Source organism: Protopterus annectens, chromosome 16.part0 (assembly GCF_019279795.1).
Source record: "Protopterus annectens isolate FY-2018-M chromosome 16.part0, PAN1.0, whole genome shotgun sequence".
NCBI lineage: Eukaryota > Metazoa > Chordata > Ceratodontiformes > Protopteridae > Protopterus > Protopterus annectens.
In genome coordinates, this window is record NC_056750.1 from 869,341,900 (window position 1) to 869,369,831 (window position 27,932).

The window sequence follows — 27,932 nt, forward strand, 5'->3', positions numbered from 1 at the left end:
AAGTCTAAACTTTAATGTCCATATCTCACAATCCATCACAAAGGTACATAAAAAACTAGGAACCCTATACAAACACAAACAGTTCCTATCGGACCAAGCTAGAATCTCCTTAGCCCATACCCACCTCTTGTCTACCCTAATGTATGCATCACCAATCCTAATTCATATCAGGAAAACAGACCTAAACAAACTAGAGTCATGTTGCAATAAAATTGCAAAGTTTGCTAACAACTCCACTTTTAGACGTCATCACTATCTTGCCCTGAAGCAACTACAGTGGTTAGAACTCCCTCAGCTAATTAGCTATCACCAGTTAGTCCTCACCTTCAACGTAATAAGGAACCCTCAGAAAACCCCAAAAGAAGCCCTAAACCAACTTCTAAACCAATATTCTGCAAATCGCCCTCTACGCTCATCCAACAAAACCTTGCTCTGCATAACCAAAGCCAATAACACTGCAGGGAAAAGTCTGTTCTCCCACACCAGTGCTAGGGAATGAAATAACCTCCCCCAAAGTATCTCCTCTGCACCATCCATCTCACTTTTCAAGACGTCACTAAAGTCACACCTCTTGCAATCATGGCTCTGTCCCTGTATCATATAAAATCTTTTCTGCTCTCCTCCTAAATGGCCACACCTCACCTCCTCACTGCTTATCTCAGCTATTATGCACTACTCAAATACTCCCTATCAGGAACTACTATCTGTGAAAATTGGGGAAAGATGGGCGAAGGCTGATACAGGCTTGTGTTCTTAAATGAAAGAAAACACTGTAAAATGAACTTCAAGATTGTTGCAACATTGCCATCTGCTGTAAGGAAAACTAAGCCAAGCATTTCAAATGTTCATTGATGTTACAGTTATCTAAAAAAAAAAAAAGTGGTGTTGAAGCGGCTGGCTGAGCACATTCTATTATTGTCTTAACTTAAGGAATAATTGTTAGAGTATATATGTGAAATGTCTTTTATTGTTGTAGTTTCCTGAGCAGGTGTTAGATTGCTAAATAATGCAGTTTGTGGCCTGAGAACTAAGTGTCAAAATGATGTAATGTGAATACTGGGAAAACCTAAGTGTCAAAATTATGTAATTTGGGAGGGCCTTAGCAGAGCTGTTTGAGTGAGTTTTAAAAACTATTGTTGAGATAGAGACTGCAAGCATTTTGTCTTGGGACCATCAACCCCAGCCCTGCTTATGCTCTGTATATGTATGTAAGTAGGATTATAGCACTGTTTTCTCTCTTAAGAATAGCTAAAGATTAGAAAGTTAGATTGTGTTTTTTTTTACATCAGACCTGTCCTACTGTATTATTTTAAGTTTCTGTGTGATCTCCGAACTCTTAGATATCTCTGTGGTGTAGTAGTATTGTCCTGTGTTTTTAATTATTTATTATTAAATATTTTAAAACATTTACCTGTGGCTGGTTTGTCTAGAGATAGTAGGCTCTAGAGTATATTGCATATTTATAGAGTTTACTGTAATAGGCCTCTCTAAGCCTTAGACTGAATAGTCACATTACCAATTGGATAATAACACTGCACAGTAATAATTGGACACCATTTCAAGGGCCTTTGGGTAGCTGATAATTATTAGCTGGTGGTGGCAGGAATTGCCACTGTATAGTCTGGGTAAAGGGGCATAGCTGGAAAATCTGTGTCAGCCTTTCCCAGGAGCATCTTAGAAGTTGTATAAATACTTATCTCAAAGTGTGGGTGTGTCAGCTACCTGGGCAGGGACACAAAGCACTGGTGGGACAGAGAGGGTACTGGAGGTTAGCTTGCCAGCTAGGCTGAGACCTCGACCCTAGGGAGTCTTATTGGGGACCTGGAGAGCAAGGGAGCAACCAGCCCCAGACTGACTGTGATCTCTGTGTGCACTTAAAGGAAATAGTACTTTACTGTGTGTATAAGTTATCCTTTCCTCTTCTATGAAACAACCTCCCTGGTGTTAGTGGTGAGGACTGAGGCTCCTTGATTGCTGGGCCAGGGCACGGTCGTCACACTATCCTACAAACTGTTTCTCACGCTATGACATCCCCCGAATAGTATTATTTTCCAGATTCCATTCCTTCATTTTTATGCTTTGTACTACCAATAGGGAATTCAAAGTTTTGCTATCTATATATCAAGCTTGCTCAAATTAAACTAAGGTACGAAAAATCTCTTTTATTGTATGTATGCCATTGTATAGAAATTTTCTGTCATTCGTGGGTTATGTGTTGTCATATAAAGACATGGAGCTCTGATTGTATATATACCTCTGTATAGAAATGTGTTTGTCATTTGTTGTATTTGTACTGTTATGTTATGCAGCTTTTCTCCCCGGGCCTCCACTTTAAGTGGACGTTGTTCCAGTTGGACTTTCCCGGTAAACAAATGTAGACTAAAAATAAATAATAATATCTGTATCTGGGGTCTCTGCCCCATCCTCCACTTCACTTTCCCCTTCATCCCCTTCCACTATTTATATCTGTATCTGGGGTCTCTGCCCCATCCTCCACTTCACTTTCCCCTTCATCCCCTTCCACTGTATATTTATATCTGTATCTCTTCCACTTCACTTTCCCCTTCATCCCCTTCCACTGTATATTTATATCTGTATCTGGGGTCTCTGCCCCATCCTCAACTTCACTTTCCTCTTCATCCCTTTCCACTGTATATTTATATCTGTATCTCTTCCACTTCACTTTCCCCTTCATCCCCTTCCACTATATATTTATATCTGTATCTGGGGTCTCTGCCCCATCCTCCACTTCACTTTCCCCTTCATCCCTTTCCACTGTATCTTTATATCTGTATCTGGGGTCTCTGCCCCATCCTCCACTTCACTTTCCCCTTCATCCCCTTCCACTGTATATTTATATATGTATCTCTTCCACTTCACTTTCCCCTTCATCCCCTTCCACTGTATATTTATATCTGTATCTGGGGTCTCTGCCCCATCCTCCACTTCACTTTCCCCTTCATCCCTTTCCACTGTATATTTATATCTGTATCTCTTCCACTTCACTTTCCCCTTCATCCCTTTCCACTGTATATTTATATCTGTATCTGGGGTCTCTGCCTTTTCTGTTTGATCTTTGACCTGTTTCTCTGCCCACCCTTTTCCTTTTTTTTTTTTTTTTTTTTAAACCCACCCAAAGTGGATCTGCAGTATTATTCACTTAGTCTCCTTTCAGGTTCTCTCATCTCCATGCTAAACGGTGAATGGTCTGATGATGTTCTTGGATGTGTTTCCAGCCCTCTTATCAAATAATCCTGCTCCTTTGTTACATACATCATATCTAGTCTAGCCACATTTCCAGTCAGCCTAAATAATATGTTTATCTTTTCTTTTCTATTCCCTCATCTCAGTAATTTCTTTCAAAACCTATACTTGTATCTTTCATGTGGAGTAACTGCTCAGAGTCCTTTGGTTCTTTTCTGACTTGGACTACACAGCTTCTTTTTTTACACATCTTTGCTGATGTGATACCCTAAGCTAAAGGGACATCTGTTTTATGCACAATCAACAGTACAAACTCTATGGAAACATAAACTAAATTCAAATTCTTGGTGAAAACCACCATACAGTATTACAGTAGCGTTATGAATATTGGTGATGTTTGCATTTTAATAGTAATATTTCAAGAATGGCAGCCCCATAACAGGGTTGTGTTAGTGAGGAAAGGAGTGCATTCAGACAGCAGTGCAGGACCTACTAGATAAAGCAGGACAACATGAACTGGTGTTGGTAATGCGTGACTTGAATGCATATATCAGGACGGAGAGAACAGCATATGAGGCCTGCCTGGGTCCACATGGGTGGGGAAACATGATTAAAGGAGAGGCCAGTCTAGACTTTTGTCTGGTAAATGGTTTGATAGTAGCCAACACATGGTTCAGAAAGAGAGACACATAAGATCACATACAAGAGTGGCCAAAAGGCAACTCAGGTAGACTTCCTCTTAGTAAGGAAAGGGCACTTGGGGAGAATCGGTGATTGCAAAGTCATCCCCAGTGAAATGGTCAGCCCACAGCATAAACCACTAGTTGACGCAATCAGCTGCAAGCAAATGGTCAGAGAAGGGCCTAAGGTCAACAGAGACCAGGATGTTGATTGGAGAGAAAGTACAACAGTTCAAGGAATTACTCCGGCCTCTACCTCCTCAAAAAGAGGAGGAAATGGATGGAGTTGAAGAATGGCAGCACCTAAAACAGCATGTGTTAGGTCTACAGAGCAGATATGTGGCCGAGCCAGGTATGGACATAAGGTACAGAAGGAAAGCTGGTGGTGGAATACAGAAGTCCAGGAAGTCATCAAAAGAAAGGAGTGCAGGAAACAGTGGGGGACAGAAAAGACTGACCAGGCTAGGAAGGAATGCTGGTTAGCTAACAAAGAAGCTAAGAAAGGAGGTGCAATAGCAAACAGCTAGGACATAGGAGGCTCTCTACCAGCTTCTGGAAAGTGCCTCAGTAATTGGCACAAAGAAATTATCTTTGCTTGACTTACAAAGCCATGTCTGACCCAGCTCTGTTAGAAATGCTACATCTAAAGAAATCCCAATCCCTCTGCACTGCAGAGACCTCAACCTCATTACCACACTAAGCAGAACATGCTGGAGGGAGAGGATCGTAACCCAGAGACTGCCCATACTCTGAAATAGACTTGCCATACATGTGAAGCAGAGCACCTCACTGGCCCTCTTCAAGAAAAATCTTGATGAATGGATGGGAAATAGAATGTTCACCCCGAGGATCATTGCAGTGGCTCTACTTTATAAAGGCACTGGGAGCTAACGTCAGGAGGCACGATGCTACGGCACTTCTATGGGCTAGGCTTGTAAAGGCTCCAGGGCCATTAGGCTAGTACACACCTATGAACATATGAATGTATATCAGGTTGCAAAACAAAGACAGTAAGGTAAAAAAGATATAGACAGGATTGTTAAGGGATGCCAGCAACAACCTGCTCATCAGTTGCAGGACATCAAAGGCAGATGGAAGGAGTACTCTCAGCAGCTTCTGAATGAAGAAAAACCCACAGAAACCATACTGCCCCAGACACAGCCTGCGATGAGAGAAGTGGAGTCTACCCTAAAGTCAGGAAAGCCGCAGGCTCTGATGTCACAGCAGAAATTATAAAGATGCTGGGTGATATGGGGAGAAATGGCTCCTGAAGGTACTCAAAAGAGTGTGGAGAGAAAGGCGCATCTCAGATGACTGGAGAATAAGCATACTTGTGCCAGTGTACAACAAATGAAACATCCACAAATGTGGGCAGTATAGAGGTATCAGACTCCTGTCACACTGCATGAAAGTTCTGGACAGGGTGATTGATAAACAGATACACAGAGTAGTAGAAAGTAGGATGGGAGCTGTCGCTTGTCTAGTCATGATGAAGTAGATTATTTTTGTGGGTTCTGTTCAAGCAGCTTTATATACAAACTAGCTGTCTCATGTATAGATTGTCACACTGTGGCTGTATTCACAAAATGGCACTGAAGCTAGCATGTGCATTCAGATCTTTAGAAATCCTTCTTAAAGGTACAACACATCTGTTATTCTACAGAAGATGAGCAGTTTGGATTCAGATCAGGATGCAGCACAACCGACCCAGTGTTTGCAGTGAGACGGATAGATGAGAAGAAGCTGGAGATGAGGAAAGAGTCCAACTGACCATTCCTAGACTTTGAAAAAGTGTATGACAACGTCCCAAGAAAGCTGATTTGGGCAGTAGTGTGATGGTTCAAAGTTCCAGAAACATTGATAGCATTAGTGAAGGCTATGTACATGGACCCAATGACTCAAGTATGGACAGTGTTCAGTCTCACAGAAACGTTCCCAGTAGTAGTGATTGTGCACCAGGGTTTAAATCTGAGCCATACGTTAACAAACTAGTTGGAGAGACACACACCAGGGTTTAAATCTGAGCCCACCTCATAGGTTCATAGGTTTATACTAGGCTAACTGCCCTAGGGCATTTATAAGCCTAGCCCAAAGTTATGTGGCTTACGCCGCCCCTTATGTTAGAAATACTGTGCCCATTAGTTTGTTTTGCCTCTGTCCAGTAGTGACAGAGATGATTCCCGGGGTAAACCTACGATCTCCCATCCACCGGTCAAGATTTCTCTTGAACAGAGCCAGCAAGGTGCTCTGCCTCGCATGGACCGGGATTTTATTCCACAGCATGGGGAGTCTTTGGGTGATAAACCTTAGCATGGATATAAATAGGACGTGCTGGAGGGATAGATTTAAGTCTCTTGCTCTAGTGGTTTTGGTGGATTTGTTTTTTTTTGAGGTGGAGCATGTCCATTAATTCCGGGTTGGTCATGGCCTTGTATGTCAGGCACAGGTCACCTCTGAGCAGACGGTATGCAACTAAATAGAGTTGGAGTTTCTTCAGTCTGGCAGCATATGACAGGTTTTGGAGTCCCTTTATCCTTTTGGTGAGGAACTTATGGGGTCTCTCCAATTGCTGCAGGTGTCGGGTGAGATACATCCCGAATGGGGCATTGTACTCTATCGTTGGTCTGATAAGTGAAGAGTACAGGGGAACAATGACCTCACTTGATCTGGATGTGAATCCCTTCATGATCAGGTGGGCAATGTAGAAGGTCTTTCGAACCAACCTGGGTCCCTAGGTCCCTGATAACCTCTTCTGTGCTTAGTGGGTTGCCACCTATATGGTAGCTTGGGGTTACCTTGTTTTTCCCGAAGGGTATGACTATACACTTTTTTGTGTTTAACTTCAGGCCATGGCTCTGGCACCAGCTATCAGTTTCCGTGAGACTCTTCTGAAGGATGTCTGCGTCCGATGTACTATCCACTATGGCACTCAGTTTGCAGTCATCCGCAAACTTTGTCAGCCATAGTCCTCCTATGTTTGCCTGTACTTCTGAGAAGTAGATGCCGAACAATAGGGGGCCAAGGACTGAGCCCTGTGGGACTCCACTTGTAACCGGCTTGGAGTCTGACATGGCTCCAGCAACTCTAACCCTGTGGGTTCTGTCCTTTAGCCAGTTTGCAACCCATCTTGTGACATGTGGGTTTACATTTAAGCTGGTAAGTTTCTCTATAATACCCGAGTGGGGTATTGTGTCGAAAGCTTTTGCAAGGTCAAGGTAGGCTGTATGGACTGCCTTTCCCTCATCAATGGCCTTGGTGACTGTTTCGAAGAAGTCGACCAAGTTCAAAAGGCAAGATCTGCCCTTGACAAAGCCAAACTGGGTTGGGTCCAAGGTCTGCAAGTCCCCTATGTCCTTGTTTGAGTTCCATTATGATCCTCTCCATAGCTTTGCAGACCAGGCTTGTTAAGCTTATGGGCGGTAATTACCAGGGTCCGTGAGGCACCGCCTTTGTGGAGTGGGACCACAGTTGCCGTACGCCACTCCTTGGGCACATATCCTGTGGTGAGGCTAAGATTAAACAGCTGCCTTATGTGCGGGTTTAGTTCTTCATTAAGTTCATGTAGCACACAGCCGGGGACCCCATCCGGTCCCATTGATGCTGTGTTTTTAGCTTTAGAGAGCAGCTTTCACCTGCGCATTTGAGATGTCTGGGAGGCTACACTCAGTTGGGATAGTTATCTCTCCTTTTGGGGGGGAGAGGGGGGTGAAGTTTGCGCTGAACCTGTCTGCCAGTATGTTGGCAATGTCTGTGGGTTCAGTGATTTTTGTATCATTTTGGACTAATTCTGAGCATTTCTGGGAGTTTCCACCCAGGTTTCTGACATAGCTGAAGAAGGCCTTATGATTGTCTTTTGAATCTATGGCAATTTTTCTCTCAAAGTTGGCCTTGGATGATTTTATGAGGGATCGTAGTTTCTTGCTAGTGCTGATCAAAGATGCCTTCCCTTTTTGGGATTTTGCTCTGTCATGTAATAGCTTTCTCCTCTTATTGTAAAGTTTGTTTATGGCTGGGGTCCACCAGACTGGACGTTTACCCTTGGTGGAAAGAGTCTTGGTTTTATTTGGGATTGCTTGATCCATGCAGTCCTGAAGGTGTTCATAGAAGGCATTTGTAAGGGCTTCCGCAGCTTGGGTTGTGGTTTCCATTGGCTCGTGGGCCTTGAAGGATACCACACCTGTCTTGAGTAGTGTGAAGTTTGCTTTGGAGAAGTTCTTCACTATGGTCTTTTTTGTTTGGGGTGGGGGCGGGATGTGGATTTTTAGTGAGATTAGTTTATGATCTGATCTCACCAATGAGGGATATACTTCCGGTGTGGAGCATTTTGTCCCCATGTTCGTGATGATGAGATCTAGTATATTTTCTCCTCTTGTGGGGACGGTGACTAGTTGTTCCATGGCATTTGAATTTATGAACTCCAGGAACCTTTGGGCTAGAAAGTTTGGGCTTGAGTAATGTTCCCAGTCTATATTTGGGTAGTTGAAGTCACCCAATATGGTGGTGTTTGGTGATACATTTATACCCTCCAGTGTCTTCATGAAGGCTGTGTGGATTTCCTGAGTTTGAGAGGGTGGCCTGTAGCATGCTACAAATTGTAGAGCAGTTTTGCCTATGGTTAATTGCACCTGGATGGTTTCCGATGCTTTGTGCGTAGCCACCAACCTGGAGGTGTGGGTATCCTTGATGAATATGGATACCCCCCCTCCTTTTGTGGTGTGGTCCGGGTTTTGGGGCCGGAACGCATGATATGAGATGAAACCTGATAGTGCCGGGGTGCTCTCAGGAGCCTTGAACCAGGTTTCAGTCACAGCACAGACATCGATGTTCTCCATACTGAGAAGGGCCTCGAGTGCGTGCATTTTGAGATTTAGACTTCTGGCATTGAGCAGCATTACCCTTAGTTTCTTCACGTTTTTGTTTTCTAGGGTGGTAGGTTTAGAATTTGAGCCTTGCCTAAAAAAGGCACTATGGGGGTGGCAAGAGCCTTAGCCAATATCCGGAATCCCAGGGGTGACAGGTGCAAGCCGTCCCTTGCGAAGCAGCGTGGCTTGTCGAGCATGTCATCCCAGGCAGACAGGAACTGGATCCCCTTTGAATGACACCAGAAATTAAGCCAATTGTGTCATTTCATACTGGTGATGGAGATGGGACCACGTTAACAAACTAGTTGGAGAGACACACACCAGGGTTTAAATCTCAGCCCACCTCATTTCATACTGATGGAGATGTGGGACTACGTTAACAAACGAGTTGGAGAGACGCACACCAGGGTTTAAATCTGAGCCCACCTCATTTCATACTGATGATGGAGATGGGACTATGTTAACAAGCTAGTTGGAGAGACACACACCAGGGTTTATATCTCAGCCCACCTCATTTCATACTGATGAAGGAGATGGGACTACGTTGACAAACTAGTTGGAAAGACACACAGCTGAGTTTAAATCTGAGCCCACCTCATTTCATACTGATGATGGAGATGGGACTACGTTAACAAGCTAGTTGGAGAGACACACACCAGGGTTTTAAATCTGAGCCCACTTTTCATACTGATGATGGAGATGGGACCACGTTAACAAGCTAGTTGGAGAGACACACACCAGGGTTTAAATCTAAGCCCACCTCATTTCATACTTATGCTGGAGATGGGACTACGTTAACAACTAGTTGGAGAGACAGATCAAGAAAGTTGCTGTATTGCAGATGATGTGGCATTACAGGCAGTCTCCGAGCAAGAGCTTCAGCAAATTCTAGGAGAATGGAATGCAAAACTGAAGGCACATGGGAAGAAACCAAATACGGATAAGACAGTGGTAATGGCAGCCAATTTGGGAAATCAGCAGAAGATGAGAATTGACATAGAAGGGAAGATAGTGGAACAGGTTAGCAGCTTCATTTATTTCTTTTTTTTTTAATTTCTCCAAGTCTTTTGGGTTTCTAATACCATGACGAGAATGGACCCCATTCCTAAGTCAAAGTACGATTAAAGTTCATGAAATTAGAATGGTTTCAGTCTTTGATGTCAGCCAGTAGTGCTCTTCGCAGCACCCGCAATGTAACCAGTAATGACTCCTTCTGCAGGTCGTATGGACTTACATGTATTGGTAACCTATCTAAATACAATTGTAAATTATTTTTTATAAGACCTGTTGCTCCTACTACTGTTGGAACTATCTGGATATCTTTCTTCCACATTGCTCTCATTTCTGCCTGCAGATCTGGATATTTTATGACTGTGTGTCTCATTTATCTGGGAGGGATGGTTGATGAGAAGGTAAGTGTGAATGAAGAGGTCAAAGCTAGAATCAAAGGGGCTGCAGCCATCCGGAATAGTGTCAGGTGTAGTGTATGACAGAAGAATTCCAAAGAAACAGAAAAGTAAGGTATACAAAACAGTGGTGGTGACCAGTATTACTGTATGGCATAGAAGCCTGGGCAGTAAAGGCAGAGCATACAAGAAATCTAGGGGTGATGGAAATGAAGTGCCCGAGATGGGTGGGAGGATGCACACTGTGGGACAGATGAAGAAATGAGGAAGCCACAGGTGCTCCAGTTGCAGAAAAGATCAAACAGAACAGATTATGGTGTTTTGGGCACATGTGCAGAAATGCAGAAGACAATCTGGTGAAGAAGATTTGGAACAGACATGTAGGAGTAATGAGGAAATGAGGTTATCCAGCAAATAGGTGGATAGATTGTGAGAGAGAAGATTTGCAACAATCAGGCATGAGTGTTAAAGGCAGGAGTGTGGCCTTGAATCGAGAGATGGTGACAGTTAATATGACACCCTGACCGCATTTACAAAATGGGAAGAAGGTGGTTGATTGTGATGCCCCTGCACTGGCCCAGTTATCAAGGAGCCTCAGTCCTCACCACTAGCACCAGTGAGGGACGTACACATTGGAGGATGACAAGTACATACACAGTAAAGTACAGTTTCCCTTAAGAGCACACAGAGATCACGGTCAGTCTAAGGGCTGGTTTCTCTCTTTCCAGAAAACACAAACCAACGCTAGAACCAATAAATTTCTTTCTTCTCCATTTATTACGATCTGGTACCTCGGCCTTTCACCTTCAAAGGATCATAAACACAGTTTGCTGCCAACAATTTAAATACACTCGAAGTGATGTTGATTAGCAAACAGTTCTCACATTAATTACTCATTTAATGAATCAATCAAGTATTTAAAATGGTCACATCATTTTTTTTCCCTTTTTTTGTATAAGAAATACCATTATTTCATTATTTAAATATTTAAATACAATTTTCTAACCACAATTTTATAAAGGTGCCTTATAATATTATATTCCCAGTGCATATCAAATACATAATGGATTATTAACTAACTCCATAAATAAAAATAAATGAATAAATAAACAAAAAAAATGTTTTAACAAAAAAATTATATTTTATAAATTATTCATTTGCTATAGTATTAGCTACATAAATATAAATAATTCAAACACTTAATTCCAAATTTAACCCATAAGGTTTCAGCGTGTTATACTTCAGAATCATTCTAGTTTCCAATTCCAGTAATTTTTGGATATAGATATCCCCACTTTCAGAACAAAAAGGTTTGCCCAAAATACAGAATTTTAAACTATTAGGGCAACCACTACTCTTTATCAGCTACTTAAGTCCCTTACAAAAGGGTGACCAATCTTGCTGTGTAATGTTACTATTATCCAAATGGTAACTGTGACCAAGACTTTCCAGGCTATTTAGGAGTGGCCTGTACAGTGTTGCCAAATACATATGCAAGTACTCTAGGAGCTAAAATATCTCTAAACAAACCAGCCACACTTAGGTTTAAATATATTTAATAATAAAAGAACAAGACAATACTCAACACAGTAAGAATAGAGTTCAGAATCACAGGAAATATTTTAAAATAACATTGCAGGACAGTCTCATATAAATACAGAAAACATGTAAATTAATCTTTACTATATTCCTAACTACCTCTAAAAGAAACTATGCCCTAAATAACTTGCTTACAGAGCAAAGCAAATGCAGATGAGTAGATGTCCTTGCTAGATCCAAGATAAGATACAAAATGCACAGTCTGAGAGAGTTCCCAAATTAATATCAAAACATTACTGCTGGGTTGGCCTGGATGACATCACTCTTTATTACCTGCCTTCAGGTCTAAGGCTAATAGAAACTTAACAAAAGTTAACATTTCTCTGTGAAAAATACACATCTCTCAGATGTTTGCTCAGAACTGGAAGTCGTAAAACAATTAAATACTTTACATTTTAGGCATACTAGTAATTACTTCACTCCAAGACAATATAAAGAAACTACTAGCTGCAGACAGTGTGTCTGCTTGTTGTTCTTAAACTACTTTTTATTGCACATCATAAAGCACTTTTAATTTCAACTTATTTTCTTGAAGTTTTGCAAGTTAACTCTGTGTGTTCCAGCTTATACTATTAAAACATACATTTGCACAGGTATGTAGTTTATATACATTTCAGTTCTTTTCCAGTAGGGTACAGTGTGGTTACATTCCTGAAGCTCAGTACATAGCATACAAATGTTCTTCATGTTTCACTGTTGCAGCCCTCACACTTGGGTTATCCTGCCAGGGATAGCCCTCAGTCAGCCCGAATACCAGAGATGCTTAGTATTTCTGCATCGGTTGCTGTCACTCCAGAACTGACATCAGGTCGTCAGTGCTATAAAAGCAGGCAGCCAACGCCATTACACCAGTCTTTCGTGCCGAGGAGCCTGAAGCAGAAGCAGTTCGCATGAGTGCTGGTCGGCCGCTACCTGAGTTTTCGTTTCCGAAATTGAAGTTGAAGTCTTCTAAAGCTAAGTACCCTGTTGGGGATCCATTTTTCTTGCTCTAACTGATGTCAGAAAAAGTTAACAGTTGTCTCACCTGTGGAAAGCAAATACCACACCGAGATTTCCATTCTTACTGCGTCATCTGTTTAGGCCCAGACCACGATGTCCCTTGCTGTCTGTTTTGTGCTTTGTTCAACACCAGAACTATATGCCGTCCGGCCTTTATCATAGCTAAATAATTTTGCTTTCGATCTCTGTATTCTGAAATGGCCTTCGATAAGCCATCCAACTACTGATTTTCCAAAAAAAGTAAGGATAAAGACAAGAGACCGACCACACCATTCCAAAACTGCTGCCGAAGCTTCCATTAAGCTAGTCACCAGTTCACCAGTACTCAGTGAGGCACTTTCGCAGCCCCTGATGCCCACTTCTGTGGATTCATAGGCCACTACCGAGACCCATTCGGAGTCTGGTATGCCATGAGACTCTTCTTTGGCTGTGGAACCTGTGGATGTTTCTACCTTGGATGGGTCCAGAGCTGCTGTGCAGGCACCGGCTTCTGAGGAAGTTCTTCGCACTACCAATATTCAACGCAAACCGACTTCTTTGTATCTTCAGTTCTAAAATTACCGAGTTTTTAAGGCCCAGGGTACGAATCACGCCTAAAAAACCATCTACTCAATCTGAAGCGCCTGCTTCTATGCCTCAATCTCAAATGCTTAAATTGGTGGAAGACCTTATTATGCTGATTAGGGGAAGTCAGCTTACCCATGCTAAAAGAAAGAGACTTGTCCCCAGCAGCTTTATCTGACCAAGAGTCTGATGATGCTGAGGTTACTGATTATGAAGACATGCCCTTATCTGCTTATGAGGATTCAGATGCAGAGGAATCCATTCCTTCTACCTCTCCTCCACAGGATTTTTCTTTTGGTGAAACCTTACATACCCTGAGAGAGCATTTCCATGTGGAATGCCAAGATTATCATCAGTCCAAAAAGAGATGCAGGGAATTTTTAGATTTGCCACAGCACAGACCCTTAGCTATTCCTCCTGTTCTGGATGTTGTGGATGATGATTTTATGGAATCCAGTTTAACTCCTGATACTCTGCCTCCTGCTCCCAGGAAACCTGACAGGTACTACAGAGTCCCTGACTCGCACACAAATTTCTTTTCAAAAATCCTATTGCTGACCCAGAGGTCATCTCCCAAGGACCTAAAGGAATAAAAACAACCACAGCTAAGAAGCCCGCTCCTTCGGACAGGGATTCTTGAGCTTTTAGACAGATGGGGTAAAAAAGTATGCAAATTTTGTCATTAGAGCATTAAATTGTCAGTTCCACATGCTGAAATACCAGCAACATACTATGGAATTTCTTCTTCTTTCGGCTTTTCGTGGTTAGGGGTCGCCACAGCGGATCATCTGTCTGCTCATGATTGACAGTGGAGTTTTACAGTGTCGAGTTGCCACCCCGGCACCCAACCTTCCACAGAAGGCACACACACAAACACACTCACTCCTAGGGCCAATTTAGAGTGTCCAATCCACCTACTGCATGTCTATGGAATTTATTAAACAAAAATCATCTACCTTCACAGACTGTGGAGAAAATAAAGAATTACAGGAGTTTATGCATTCTGTAAACCAAATTTCTAAGCATACCCTGCAGTGTGGGTTTGATGCCCTAGAAGCATCCTGCAGGGCAGCAGTTACAGGTTCTGTACTTACAAGGCATGCTTGGCTTAAGGAGCAGACCTTGCCAGACCATGTCAAATCAAAACTATTGGACGCAGCACTGAACAAAGACAATCTGTTTGGCACCAAAACAGAGGAAGTTTTAAAAAAGTTAGACTTTTTGCAAGTCCAGCCTCCGAGATTCAGTAGGCTTTGCTCCTCAAAACATTGGTCCTTTCCAGCCCCCTCAGGGCCTCAGACTAGACCTAGGGGAAGCAGACGCTCCAGACAGCAGTCCCAGGGAATGCAGAAATCTAAGCAATGGAGTACCTCCACTTCTAAAATGGAGAGTGCTAAGCCACCCTCTTATGGAAAGAATTCACATTGACTTCTCCAATCCATCTCTTACCTCTGCCCACCTGCTTGTACCCCTAGGAGGAAAACTTGCCTCCCATGCAAAAAACTAGTGCCTCCATCACTGATGATTGATGGGTCCTCAACATTGTGTCCCAGGGATACAAATTTTATTTCCACACACTGTCTACCCCAAAAGGGTTCCCAGATCTTCCTCCAAACCAGTGGGCAGAGGCACAAATCCAAGTTCACTCCCTGCTCTCCGTGAGGACAATTCATCCTGTTCCTGCAGACCAGATAGGCCAAGGTTTCTACTCCAGACTTTTCGTGGTACACAGAAAAGAGGGCAACTGGCACATAATCTTAATGGATCCATTCTAAACACCTTCCTGGTGGTACCAACATTCAAAATGCTCACCCTCTAGCAGCTTCTTCCTGTGCTGCCCAAAGATGCCTGGTTAGCCACTCTAGACCTAAAAGAGGCCTATCTGCACATCCCAGTCAGAGACTCTTGGAGGAAATATCTACGTTTCAGGGCAAGATCTTTGCATTATCAGATGTTCATCGTGTTACACTGCTGCAGTCATTACACTTGGGTTATCCTGCCATCAGGCGGTTCCCCAGTCGGCCTGAGTTCCAAAGTCTTGGTCCGTCGGTTGCTGTCGCCTCCTCCCTGACATCAGTGCGACAGGGGTATATAAGATGCAGCCAACGCCATTTTATTCAGTCTTTCTTGCCGCGCGGTGCCCGAAGCAGAAGCAGTTCGCAAGTGCCAGTCGGCCGACTCCTGAGATTTTCATTCCGAATCCAGAACCGAAGTCTTCTACAAAGCTAAGTACCCGTTGAAACTTTTCTTGCCTCAGACCAATGTCAGTAAAAGTTAATAACTGTATTTCTTGTGGGAAGCAAATACCTCATAAGGATTTCCGTTCCTATTGTATTCCATGCGTAGGTCCAGACCACGACATCATTGGTTGTCAGTTTTGTGCTAGGTTTAACAAGCGCACTATTAAACATCGGTTTGATTTTGCCCGACATTATTTTGGCAGAAAATTCAATTACACCATGCCGTCGGAACTCCCGACGACAGGATTACATAAAAAGCACAAAGACAAGGACAGGCATCCAAGGCCCAAAACTGATGAGGCCTCTTCTAGGCCAGTCGCCGGTTCTCTGGTTTTCAGCGAGGCGCCTACGCAGCCCCTGACTACCGCTTCCGCAGAACCACCGACCGCATCTGACTCCCACGTAGAGCTGGCTGGGCCTTCGGACGGTCTATGTTTTCAGCCTACCGAAACTAACCCTTCTGAGGGAACCGAAGTAGCTAAGCAATCCACAGCCTCAGAGGGTGTCTTAAGACCTACCCAGTTAACCATTAAACCCTCTACTAAGTCTAAGGCCCCCTTAAAAACAAAGAAACAGATACAGCATTCTCCAGGACAGGCTTCCACGCCTAAGAAACAAATGCTCAAAATGGCCGAAGACCTAATCACCCTGATCAGGGGGTCCCATCCCCCTCCTGATTAAAAGGCCCAGACAGGATGCAGACTATGAATCTTCCGACCAGGTTTCCATTTCTTCAGATTCATCCTCAGACCTAGGATATTCCTTACCCCCTTATAAGGATTCTGATGCTGAGGAATCAATTCCATCAGCCTCTCCGCCTGAGGACTACTCCTTTGGGAAGACCTTGCATACCATGAGGGAGCATTTCCATTGGGAAGGCCAGGATTACTCAGAATCCAAGAAAAGGCTCAGAGACTTCCTTTTATTGCCTCAACACAGACCCCTTGCTATCCTGCCAGTTTTAGATATTGTGGATGATGTGTACACTGAATCCAGCTTAAACCCTGACTCCTTACCTCCAGCCCCAGTTAAACCCGATAGATATTACAGAGTCCCTGACTCTCACAAATTTCTGTATAAAAGCCCTGTTGCTCACCCTGAAGATATTTCTCAGGGTCCCAAAGGGATTAAGGCCTCATCAGCAAAAAACCCAGTTCCCTCTGACAGATTCCAGAGCATTAGACAGATGGGAAAAGAAAGTATATACGTCTGCAACCTTAACAATGAGAGCCTTAAATTGCCAGTTTCACATGCTAAAATATCAGCAATTCTTAATGTCTCAGTTAAAACAAAAAATGCTTCCGGATTCAGATCCTCCTAATTTTAAAGAAATGCAGGATTTATTGCATGTAGCCGAACAAGTGGGAAAGCATACTTTGCAATGTGGTTTTGATTCTTTAGAGGCCTCCTGTAGAGCAGCAGTTACAGGCTCTGTCATTAGAAGGCATGCTTGGTTAAAAGAGCATACGTTACCAGATCATGTTAAAGCAAAATTATTGGATGCACCTTTACAGCAGGATATGTTGTTTGGAGTTAAGGCAGAAGAGGTATTAAAGAAAATGGAGGATAAGGCAAAATATATGCAAACGGTAAAGGATTTCTTACAGGTTCAGCCACTAAGATTTAGCAGAAGTTGGCCAACAAAGAATTGGTCCTTTCCGGCTACAGACAGACCTCAAAGGGGCAGATACAGATGTCTGAGAGGTAGAGGTCAACCACAAGGTCCTTACAGGCCTCGGCAATGGGGTGCACCAGGCCAGAAAGAAGGGGAAGACAGGCCCCAACCATATAAAAAACAGCCTCAATGACTTCCCATTACAGCTGCCAAACAACTCTCTCTTGGCAGCCCCCTTGGGAGGAAAACTAGCACTTTTCTATCACAATTGGCATTGGATCACCAAAGACATAGGTTCTCAACATTGTATCTCAAGGTTACAGGTTCCACTTTCACACTCTGCCAAAGTTAAAAGGAATGCCAAATCTGCCACCAAATCAGTGGGCAGAGGCTCAAAAACAAATTACAGCACTCATGGAAATGAGAGCTATTCAAGAGGTACCACCACAAGAGCAAGGACAAGGATTTTATTCAAGACTCTTTCTGGTTCCCAGAAAGGACAAAGCCTGGAGGCCCATTCTGGATCTTTCTTCTCTAAACACTTACCTGGATGTTCCGAAATTCAAAATGTTGACACTTCAGCAGCTTCTTCCCATGCTGGGCAAGAAAGCTTGGCTCGTGACCTTGGACCTCAAGGAGGCATACCTGCATGTCCCTATCAGATAAAACTGCAGAAGACACCTCAGATTCATAGCTGGCTCAATGCATTACCAATTCTCTGCACTGCCCTTTGGCTTATCTACTGCGCCCAGGGTCTTCACAAAATGCCTGGCACCAGTAATTGCATTTTGCAGACAGAAAGGAATTCAGATTTATCCTTACCTGGACGACTGCCTCATTCAAGCAGAGAGCAAGGACATTCTTCTAGAGCATCTGGCATTTGTAAAATGGTTAAGTTGCTTGGGGTACACAGTAAACGAAAAAAAATCAAAACTAGTGCCCTCACAAGAGATAATATTCCTGGGTGCCAGCTTAAATACAACGGCCCAGATGGCTTATCTCACGCCAGACAAGCAAAGACAACTGACTCAATACTTTCAATTGTTGGCAACAAAAACCCAACTCCCTGCAAGAAAAATTCTGCAGGCCTTGGGTTACATGGCATCTTGCATACTACTAATTCCATATGCCAGACTGCATATGAGGAAACTACAATGGTGCCTAAAGAGTGTATGGTCTCAACACTGTCAAAGTTTGGAAACAGTTATACCACTAATTCCTTGCCTTCAACAGGAGTTTCGATGGTGGGCTCAAGCTTGTCACCTCAACAAGGGACAGCCTTTTACTCAACCCACAGCCAGGCAAACACTGACAACAGATGCATCGGATTACACCTGGGGAGCACACATGGGAGGAAAATGTATTCAGGGAAGTGGCCCGCAGAACAAAGGCATCTTCACATCAATCAAAAAGAGATGTTAGCTGTACAGAATGCCCTTATAGCTTTCAAGGACGTGCTGCATCCAGGACAACTATGACTAAAAACAGACAACACCACAGTTATGTGGTACATAAACAAGCAAGGGGGCACTCACTTCTACCCCCTCTGCAGACAAGCCATGACCTTGTGGAACACAGCTCTAAACTATCAAGTTAATCTGCAAGCACAAATCCTGCCAGGAGAGAAAAACACACTGGCAGACGACTTAAGCAGAAACATCATGGATCCCCACGAATGGGAATTGAATCCACAAATATTCAGAATGATAACATAAAAATGGTGGAGCCCAGACATAGATCTGTTTGCATCCCCAATGAACTTCTAGCTACAGAAATTCTGCACAAGGAGTTACCATCCACAAGCATGGAAAGTGGATGCCCTCTCATTCAGCTGGAAAAAACTACAAATGTACGCTTTCCCCTCCACTACCTCTCCTTCCAAAGGTTCTCATAAAAGCCAGGCAAGAAGAGCCAAAGATGATGCTGATTGCTCCAGACTGGTCACACAAGCACTGGTACCCAATCTTAAAGAATTTAGCACAAGAACCGCCCTGGATAGTGCCTCAAATCCCACATCTGCTGACTCAGCACAACAATCAGATACTTCACAGTCAGCTAAAGACCTTAAACCTAGCTGCATGGAAAATTCCTTAGTCAAGCAAGCAATGCCTCTCTCCAAAGCTGTTATGGATGTCATTCTGGAGGCCAGAAGGCCTAGTACCAGGAAAGCCTATTCAGATAAATGGAAGAGATTCTGTGCCTGGAACCAGGCTCACAGCCTTGACCCTCTTGTCCCAAACATTCCTCCAATACTACAATACTTAACTGAGATGCTGGACAAAGGCCTCTCTTTTTCATCCATCAAGATCCACTCCTCTGCCATCTCTGCTCATTACAACACGGATCCTCCAATTTTCTCTAATCCATTGCTAAAACAGTACCTCAGAGGGGCTAAAAACATAAGACTGCCCTGTAGAGCACCTACTCCAACTTGGGACCTCAACTTTGTTTTGGAAAAATTAACTTTACCTCCCTTTGAGACAGCTAACACAGCAGAATTAAAATATATTTCTTGGAAAACTGCTCTGCTACTGGCAATTACATCAGCACGAAGAGTTTCAGAATTACAGGCACTAATGGCAGTGGAACCTTTCCTCATTTTCCACCAGGACAGGGTGTCTTTAAGAACTTAACCCTACGTTTATGCCAAAGGTGGTTTCAAGTGTGGCTCTAAACCGAACTATTCACTTGCCAACTTTTTATCCAAAACCACAGAATAAAGGGGAGAGACTACTGCATTCTTTGGACATTCACAGGCAGTTATGCTTCTACTTGGACAAAACCAAAGCTTTCAGAAAATCTGAGCAATTACTGGTAGCATATGCTGCAGGAGCACAGGGAAAAGCCATTTCAAAACAGACCATTTCAAAATGGATAGGACATTGCATACGTTTCTGCTACACACACCATGGGAAACCTATACCTAGCAGCATTAGATCTCACTCCACCAGGGCAACAGCCACTTCAACAGCCTACCTCAGAGGAGTGCCTACCGAGGACATTTTGGAAGCAGCAACATGGAGTTCTGTGCATACCTTCACCAAGCATTACCATCTGCCTTTATACTCTAAATCCAGAGCTGGCTTCGCCATTGCTGTGCTGCAGGGCCTTATAGCCACACCTAATGCCTTATAGAACCAACCACCCTACCTCAACTTTGGGATTCTACCCAAGTGTAATGACTGCAGCAGTGTCACACGATGAACATAGTACAGTTTTGTACCTACCATAAATGTAGATGTTCGAGTGTATACACTGCTGCAGTCCAGGTTACCCTCCCTCCTTCCCCTCTTACTGGCTGGTACGTACCTATGTCTTCTACCCTTTACTACCTGTGGGGAGTATTTGCTGGTAACTGAAAGTTGTTGTTTGCTTTTCTTATGTATGTTTTATTAGCAATTTGAATTGCCTACCTTTTGGGGGCACCTGACATCTGGGGCAAGAAAAACTGAATAAAATGGCGTCGGCTGCATCTTATATACCCCTGTCGCACTGATGTCGGGGAGGAGGCGACGGCATCCAACGCCGGACCAAGACTTTAGAACTCAGGCCGACTGGGGAACCGCCTGACGGCAGGATAACCCAAGTGTAATGACTGCAGCAGTGTATACACTCACATCTACATTTATGGTAGGTACAAAACTGTACTTTCTCTGCACTTCCCTTTCGCTTATGTACTGCTCTCAGAGTTTTCACAAAATGCCTGGCTCCAGCCATTGCTTTTTGCAGACAAAGAAATATTCAAATTTACCCGTACTTAGACTGCCTGATTCAGGCAGACGGTCAGGAAAAGCTGTTACAGCACCTGACATTTGTAAAGGACTTCCTGACCTCACTGGGGTACACTATAAACAAAAAGAAATCCAAACTAGTCCCCAGTCAGAAAATTGTATTACTGGGAGCAAGCCTGGACACAGCATCCCAAATGGCATTCCTTACTCCAGAAAAACAAGCCTATCTGACAGGCTACTTCTCTCAACTGGCCACCAGAACCCAGTTATCTGCAAGGAAAATCCAGCAAGCTCTAGGGTTCGTATCCTCCTGCATTCTTCTAATTCCATATGCCAGACTGCATATGAGGAGACGTCAGTGATACTTAAAGAGCCTTTGATGTCAACATTCTCAAGACCTGGAAGCTATTATACCTATGATACCTTGCCTCTTTGGTCCTCTTCAAAAGGAACCTTGATGATTGGATGGGAGAAAGGAAATTCACCCCGGGGATCACGTCAGTTGCCCTGCTAGACGGGGGTCTAGGGAAGTATAGTGTGGGAAGAAATAGCCAGGGAATTGTTATGTCTAGGCTTGTATAGGCCCTAGGGCTGATAGCCTAGTACCAACCTATGAACCTATTGTCTAAGGAAAGATTTTCTTTGGTGAGCAGCAGCATGCAACCACAACAAGGTACTTCCCTTTTCACAACCCCACGCTGCCCAGACCCTAACCACAGACTCCTCAAACTATGCACACCTGGATGGCGGGTGCATTCAGGGCCACTGGAGCCCAAATCAAATTCATCTGGACATCAACCAAAAAGAGGTACTAGCTGTTGAGCACGCTCTGACAGCTTTCAGACCCCTAGTCTCTCCTGGTCCTCTACTAATCAAAACAGACAACACCACAGTGATGTGGTACATCAACAAGCAGGGGGGAACCCACTCTTACCTACTCTGCAGGCTAGCCATGACCCTTTGGAACATGGCCTCAGCCATGCGTATTCACCTGCTAGCACATTTCCTGCTAGGCAACCAAAACTCTCTGGTAGATAATTTGAGCAGAAATCTCCTAGACCCACACAAGTGGCAATTAAACTACACCTTCAGCCTTGTAACCCTTCTGGGGTTTTATGGGGTACCCCGAAGGTGGACCTTTTTGCCTCCCACAACAACCACCAGCTCAGCACATTCTGCACCAGGGAACCTCACAGCAAGGCCTGAAAAGTTGATGCCCTATCCTTCCAATGGGTAAACCTCTCGATATATGCATTCCCCCCTCTGCCTCTTCTTACAATGGTATTACTCAAAATAAGGGAGGAAAGACCAAGGGCAGTCCTGATTGCCCCAGATTGGCCATGCCAACACTGGTACTCACTACTGCGCAGTCTATCACCATTGCCTCCATGGCACCTCCCTCAGATTCCAACTCACCTGACTCAGCAGAGGGGAGAGTTCTTGCATCCACAATTGCAGACCCTGAGCCTGGCAGCCTGGCTTATTCCTTGACCTCTCCTCCAGTGGCCAGCCTAAGCAAGCAGGTCCTGGATGTCATACGTGAAGCCAGATGACCCAGCACTGGAAAATCCTATGCTGACAAGTGGAAAAGGTATTGTTCCTGGATCCAGACTAAAGGAGCTGACCCAGCACAGCCCTCCTTACCGCTCATCCTGGATTACCTAGCAGACCTATTCCATAGGGGCCTATCCATCTCTTCTATTAAAATCCTTGCCTCTGCCATCTCCACTCTTTACAGTTGAGAGACACCTCTCTTTTCACACCCTCTCATCAAGCAGTTCCTTAGAGGGGCTAACAACTTAAGGCCACCCAGAAGAGCCCCTACCCTTGCTTGGGACCTTAACTTTGTGTTGGAAAAGCTCACGCTACCCCCCCACACACACACACTTTGAGCTTGCAGCTTCAGCAGAGTTAAAATTCCTCTCTTGGAAAACAGCCTTGCTTCTGGCCATCACTTCAGCTAGAAGAGTGTCTGAGCTAGAAGCACTCATGGCTGTGGAACCCTTCATCATTTTTCATGCTGACAGGACTAACCCAACTTTCATGCCTAAAGTGGTGTCCAGTGTGGCTCTCAAATAATCTATTCATTTGCCCACCTTTTTCTCTAAACCTCAAAATAAGGGGGAAAGGATCCTGCACTCCATAAATGTGCACAGACAGCTCAGATTCTACCTGGCTAGGACTAAGGCCTTTAGGAAATCTGACCATTTACTAGTCAGCTTTGTACGAGGTGTAGAGGGCAAGGCCATATCAAAACAAACCATTTCCAAATGGATAGCACACTGTATCCATTTCTGTTACAAACACCACGGGAAACCACCCCCACAGGGGGTCAGAACACATTCCACTAAGGCAACTTCCACCTTTGCAGCCTTTCTCAGAGGGGTACCTACCAGGGACATCCTGGAAGTTGCAACATGGAGCTCTGTTCATACCTTCATCAAGCATTACCACCTGCCTGTCTTTTCCAAATCAAGGGCAGGCTTTGCAACCGCAGTCCTGCAGGGCATACTAGCCAGCTCCAACTCTTCTTGACTGCATCCACCCGTTCTTCAGATTTGGGAATCAACCCAAGTGTGATGACTGCAGCAGTGAAACACGAAGAACATAGTACAGTTGTGTACACTTACACTCGAACATCTACATTTATGGTATTTACTTTTGCAGTCCTGGTTTCCCACCTTCCACCCCCCTTGTCTCTCTCTCTCTCTCTCTTTTCACAGGGCTATTTGGTATTTACTTTCTACTGGTGGTGTTATTCCACCGTAACCTAGTTCCCTATTTGGGGGCTCCTGACATTTGGTGCAAGAAAAACTGATGTAATGACGTCAGCTGCCTGTTTTTATACCCCTGACGACCTGACGTCAGTCCTGGAGTGACAGCAACCAATGCAGAAATACGAAGCCTCAGGTATTCGGGCCGGCCGAGGGCTACCTTGACAGGATAACCCAAACGTGATGACTGCAACAGTGAATACACTTGAGCATCTACATTTATGGTAAGTGTACACAACTGTACTTTCTCTTACATTTGTAAGAGCAGCGTATGAATCATATTAATATTCACAAGTGACATACAATTTACAAATGTCCAGCATCACAATGATGATGATGTCAAGAATGGCAGCTGTGACCATCGATACTGAGGAATCTTCGCCTCTTCACCCTGCTTCTCTGATGTTTGAATCGATTCTACACCCATTTACAAAAATGCATAGAGCTAGCACTCCTTATCAAAACCAAGTGTCAGGGCAAAGTCAAAACCAAACCACTGCAGTGATCACCCACCCTAAATAAACCTACAACAAAAGCAGGAAACACTCTAAATTATTTAGAAGACCCAAAACCAATGTTCTCAAAGATGATATCAAAAGCATTACAAAAAAACTGACCAACACTATCCAGTCCACTAAAGGGGCCCATGAACTGGCTTCTGAAGCCAGAGAGAGTCAAAGTCCTCCTATAGTTGTGTTAGAAAACTGAAATGACCCAACTGACATTGCCAATATTCTTGTGAGCAAATTTAGTGTCAACTTCACACCGAGACTTCTATTCATCGCTCCAAAATATCTAAATCCCTTACTTAATTATATCTAAAGATCATGTACTAAAAGTACTAGCCCAGACCAAAAAATACTTCCTGCATGGGAAGTGACACTACATCTGGTTGCTTACTTGATCGTGTTAAACGTGCTGTTGCAGCCATACTTCTCAAACTGTTTACTTAAGTTTAGATACTAGTTTTGATCTTGGCGACTGTTGCACAGCAGTGGGATTCCCCTCAGTAAGGGTGGCCGTGGAACAGACCCAAGTAATTATATTCCTATCAGCTTAACAAGCCTCATCATCAAAGTCATGTAACCTTTCAGAGCTGAAGTCATAAACTGATATAAAGAATCTTTGTAACCTGACACTAGCAGCTTGGCTTTGTGAAGGGTAGATGTCTATTTTGCCTGGTAAATTTCTTCAAAAGGCTACAGAAGCTGTAGATGGTGGCCATGCAGTGCATTTGTCATATCCTGACCTTGCCAAGGCGTTTTAACACCAATTCCCATGCTGGCATCATACAAAGACAAATTTTTTTAAAACAAAATCCATATGTGAAGAGGTAGATAGCAAACCATCTGAAAGACAACCCACACACTGTGGGTTGCACGTTCCTGTTCAGAATGTGTGAAAGTGAGCAGTGGTGTCCCTTAAGACTCTGTTCTTCTCCCATCTCCCCCACTTTGCAGTTATAGATGATTGCAAACTGGGGGTTGATGGTCATCCTATAACATCAAACCCCCAGAATTAAGTATTTGGTAGACTCTTGTACAAAATGTGGGCTCAAACTAAATACAGAGTGTGTAGTAAAATCACTTTTGGTAGACAACCCCTCTCCTCATCACACTATCTAGACAACACACCTGTTCAAAATGAGAATGCAGGTAGGGCAGTAGGTCCTCGGACTTATGGCTCACACTCTTTTGATAACTGTGTACAACTGATGGCAGGGAATCCTTTTATTTAGCCCATCTAATTGCCTAAGGAGTATCATGAAGGTATAAAGAGGTAATCACTACCTTAAACTTAACCTCTCTCAAGTGTTTGACATGCTTTCTCACCAGGTTTCCATTTCTTATTTACATGCATTTTGGCACAGTCATGAGGCTACAGAATGGTTTACCAGTAATCTCTTTAATTGTACCTTCAGTTTGTTCATTGGAAAGATGCCATCTCCAAAGTCAGATTCATTAAAGCTGTGCTTCCCCATGAGGCTGCACCAGATCCCTTCTCTTCAGTATCTTTGACCTATCCACCACTTTATATCTAGTGAAATGCATCTAAAATGCTGACAATTTAGACTTATTATAGTCTGCAATCAGTCAGTGAAATCACTTGTTACACAAGTGATTCTTGAGTGTGCGGAAAAACATAAAGTATATGAACATTAGTAAAATTAACGCTGTGCTGTTCACAAGTAGCTTGCCAGACCGAAACATGTGTAAAGATTCTTCTATCCTTGACTCTTTCGGCATTACAATGGATGCTGTATGCAAAATGTATCTCTTGGACATGAGCACTAATTATAACTTGAAATTCAGTCAGCAGGTCAGTAAAGCTATTGAAAACTAATCAGAAGTTTGGCTCACTGTTTAGCATAAAACTATTAATTCCTTAGCATAGGCAAATTACAGGGTTACGCTTATGCACGTTTCCCGGCTGTGACACCCCTCCTCTGGGCCAGTGATCAAGGAGCCTCAATCCTCACAATGACATTGGTGGGGGATGTTCACTTAGAATGAAAATAAATGCACAGCATTTCCAGATGCAGCTGTCTGCACCAAGCACAATGTCCCTTAAGAGCAGACAGGGAACACACTCAGTCCAAGGGGGTGGGTTTCCTTCTCTCTCTCTCACTCTCTCTCCAGGCCCCCAGTAAGACTGCCCACTGACACAGCTGTAGAGTTGCAGCTGAGTGTTCCAAGCCAAGTCCTCCACCACCGTGTCCACCTCTGCCCAGGCTATAAGGTAGATATACTGCCACCAGAACACTCCAAAGCTTGCAATTCTAAGGCGTTTACAAGGATACCCAATTATGCTGAGTAGAATTAATACTAAAACAAATGGTAGTGTTTGACCAATGCAGCAAAGTTTTCAGGACCGGCCAACGTATAACCAAATGAATATGAGTCCTCTCAAAGGTTAAGGGTGATGTTCAGAGCTGTAGTAACTACAGAGGGATTAAATTGATCAGTCACAGCATGAAGTTATGGGAAAGAGTAGTGAAAGCTAGGTTAAGAAGGGACGTGATGATTAGTGATCAGCAGTATGGTTTCATGCCGGGAAAGAGCACTACAGATGCGATATTTGCTCTGAGAATGTTGATGGAGAAGTACAGAGAATGCAGGAAGGAGTTGCATTGTGTTTTTATAGACTTAGAGAAAGCGTATGACAGGGCGCCTAGAGAGGAGTTGTGGTATTGTATGAAGAAGTCAGGAGTGTCAGAGAAGTATGTAAGAGTGGTACAGGATCTGTACGAGGGTAGTGTGACAGCGGTGAGGTCTGCGGTGGGAGTGATTGATGCATTTAAGGTGGAGGTGGGATTGCATCAAGGATCAGCTCTGAGCCCTTTCTTATTTGCAATGGTGATGGACAGGTTGGCAGACTAGATCAGACAGTAGTCTCCATGGGCTATGATGTTTGCAGATGACATTGATCTGTAGTGAGAGTAGGGAACAGGTGGAGGAGACCCTGGAGAGATGGAGATATGCTCTAGAGAGAAGAGGAATGAAGGTCAGCAGGACTAAGGCAGAATATATGTGTGTGAATGAGAGAGAGGATAGAGAAATGGTCAGGATGCAGGGAGTAGAGGTGGTGAAGGTGGATAAGTTTAAATACTTGAGGTCAATAGTTCAGAGTAACGGTGAGTGTGGAAGAGAGGTGAAGAAGAGAGTACAGGCAGGATGGAGTGGGTGAAGAATAGTATCAGGAGCAATTTTGTAACAGACAAGTACCTGTAAGAGTGAAAGGGAAGGTCTACAAGAGGGTAGTGAGACCAGCTATGTTATATGGGTTGGAGACAGTGGCATTGACAAAAAGGCAGGAGTTTGAGCTGGATGTGGCAGAGTTAAAGATGTTAAGATTTGCACTGGGTGTGATGAGGGTGGACAGGATTAAGAATAAGTATATTAGAGGGTCAGACCAAGTTGTAAGGTTTGGAGACAAAGCCAGAGAGGTAAGATTACGTTGGTTTGGACATGTGCTGAGGAGGGATGCTGAGTATATTGGGGAAAAAGATGCTATGGATGAAGCTACCAGGTAACAGGAAAAGAGGAAGGCCTAAGATAAGGTTTATGGATGTGGTGAGAGGACATGCAGGTGGTTGGTGTGACAGAGCAAGATGCAGAGGACAAGAAGAAATGAAACAGGTGCTCCGCTGTGGCGACCCCTAACGGGAACAGCCGAAAAAAGATGATGACTCTCAAAAGTTAAAATATTCTCTAAAAGACCAGCCACAATTAATAGTTTAAGTATATTTAATAATAAA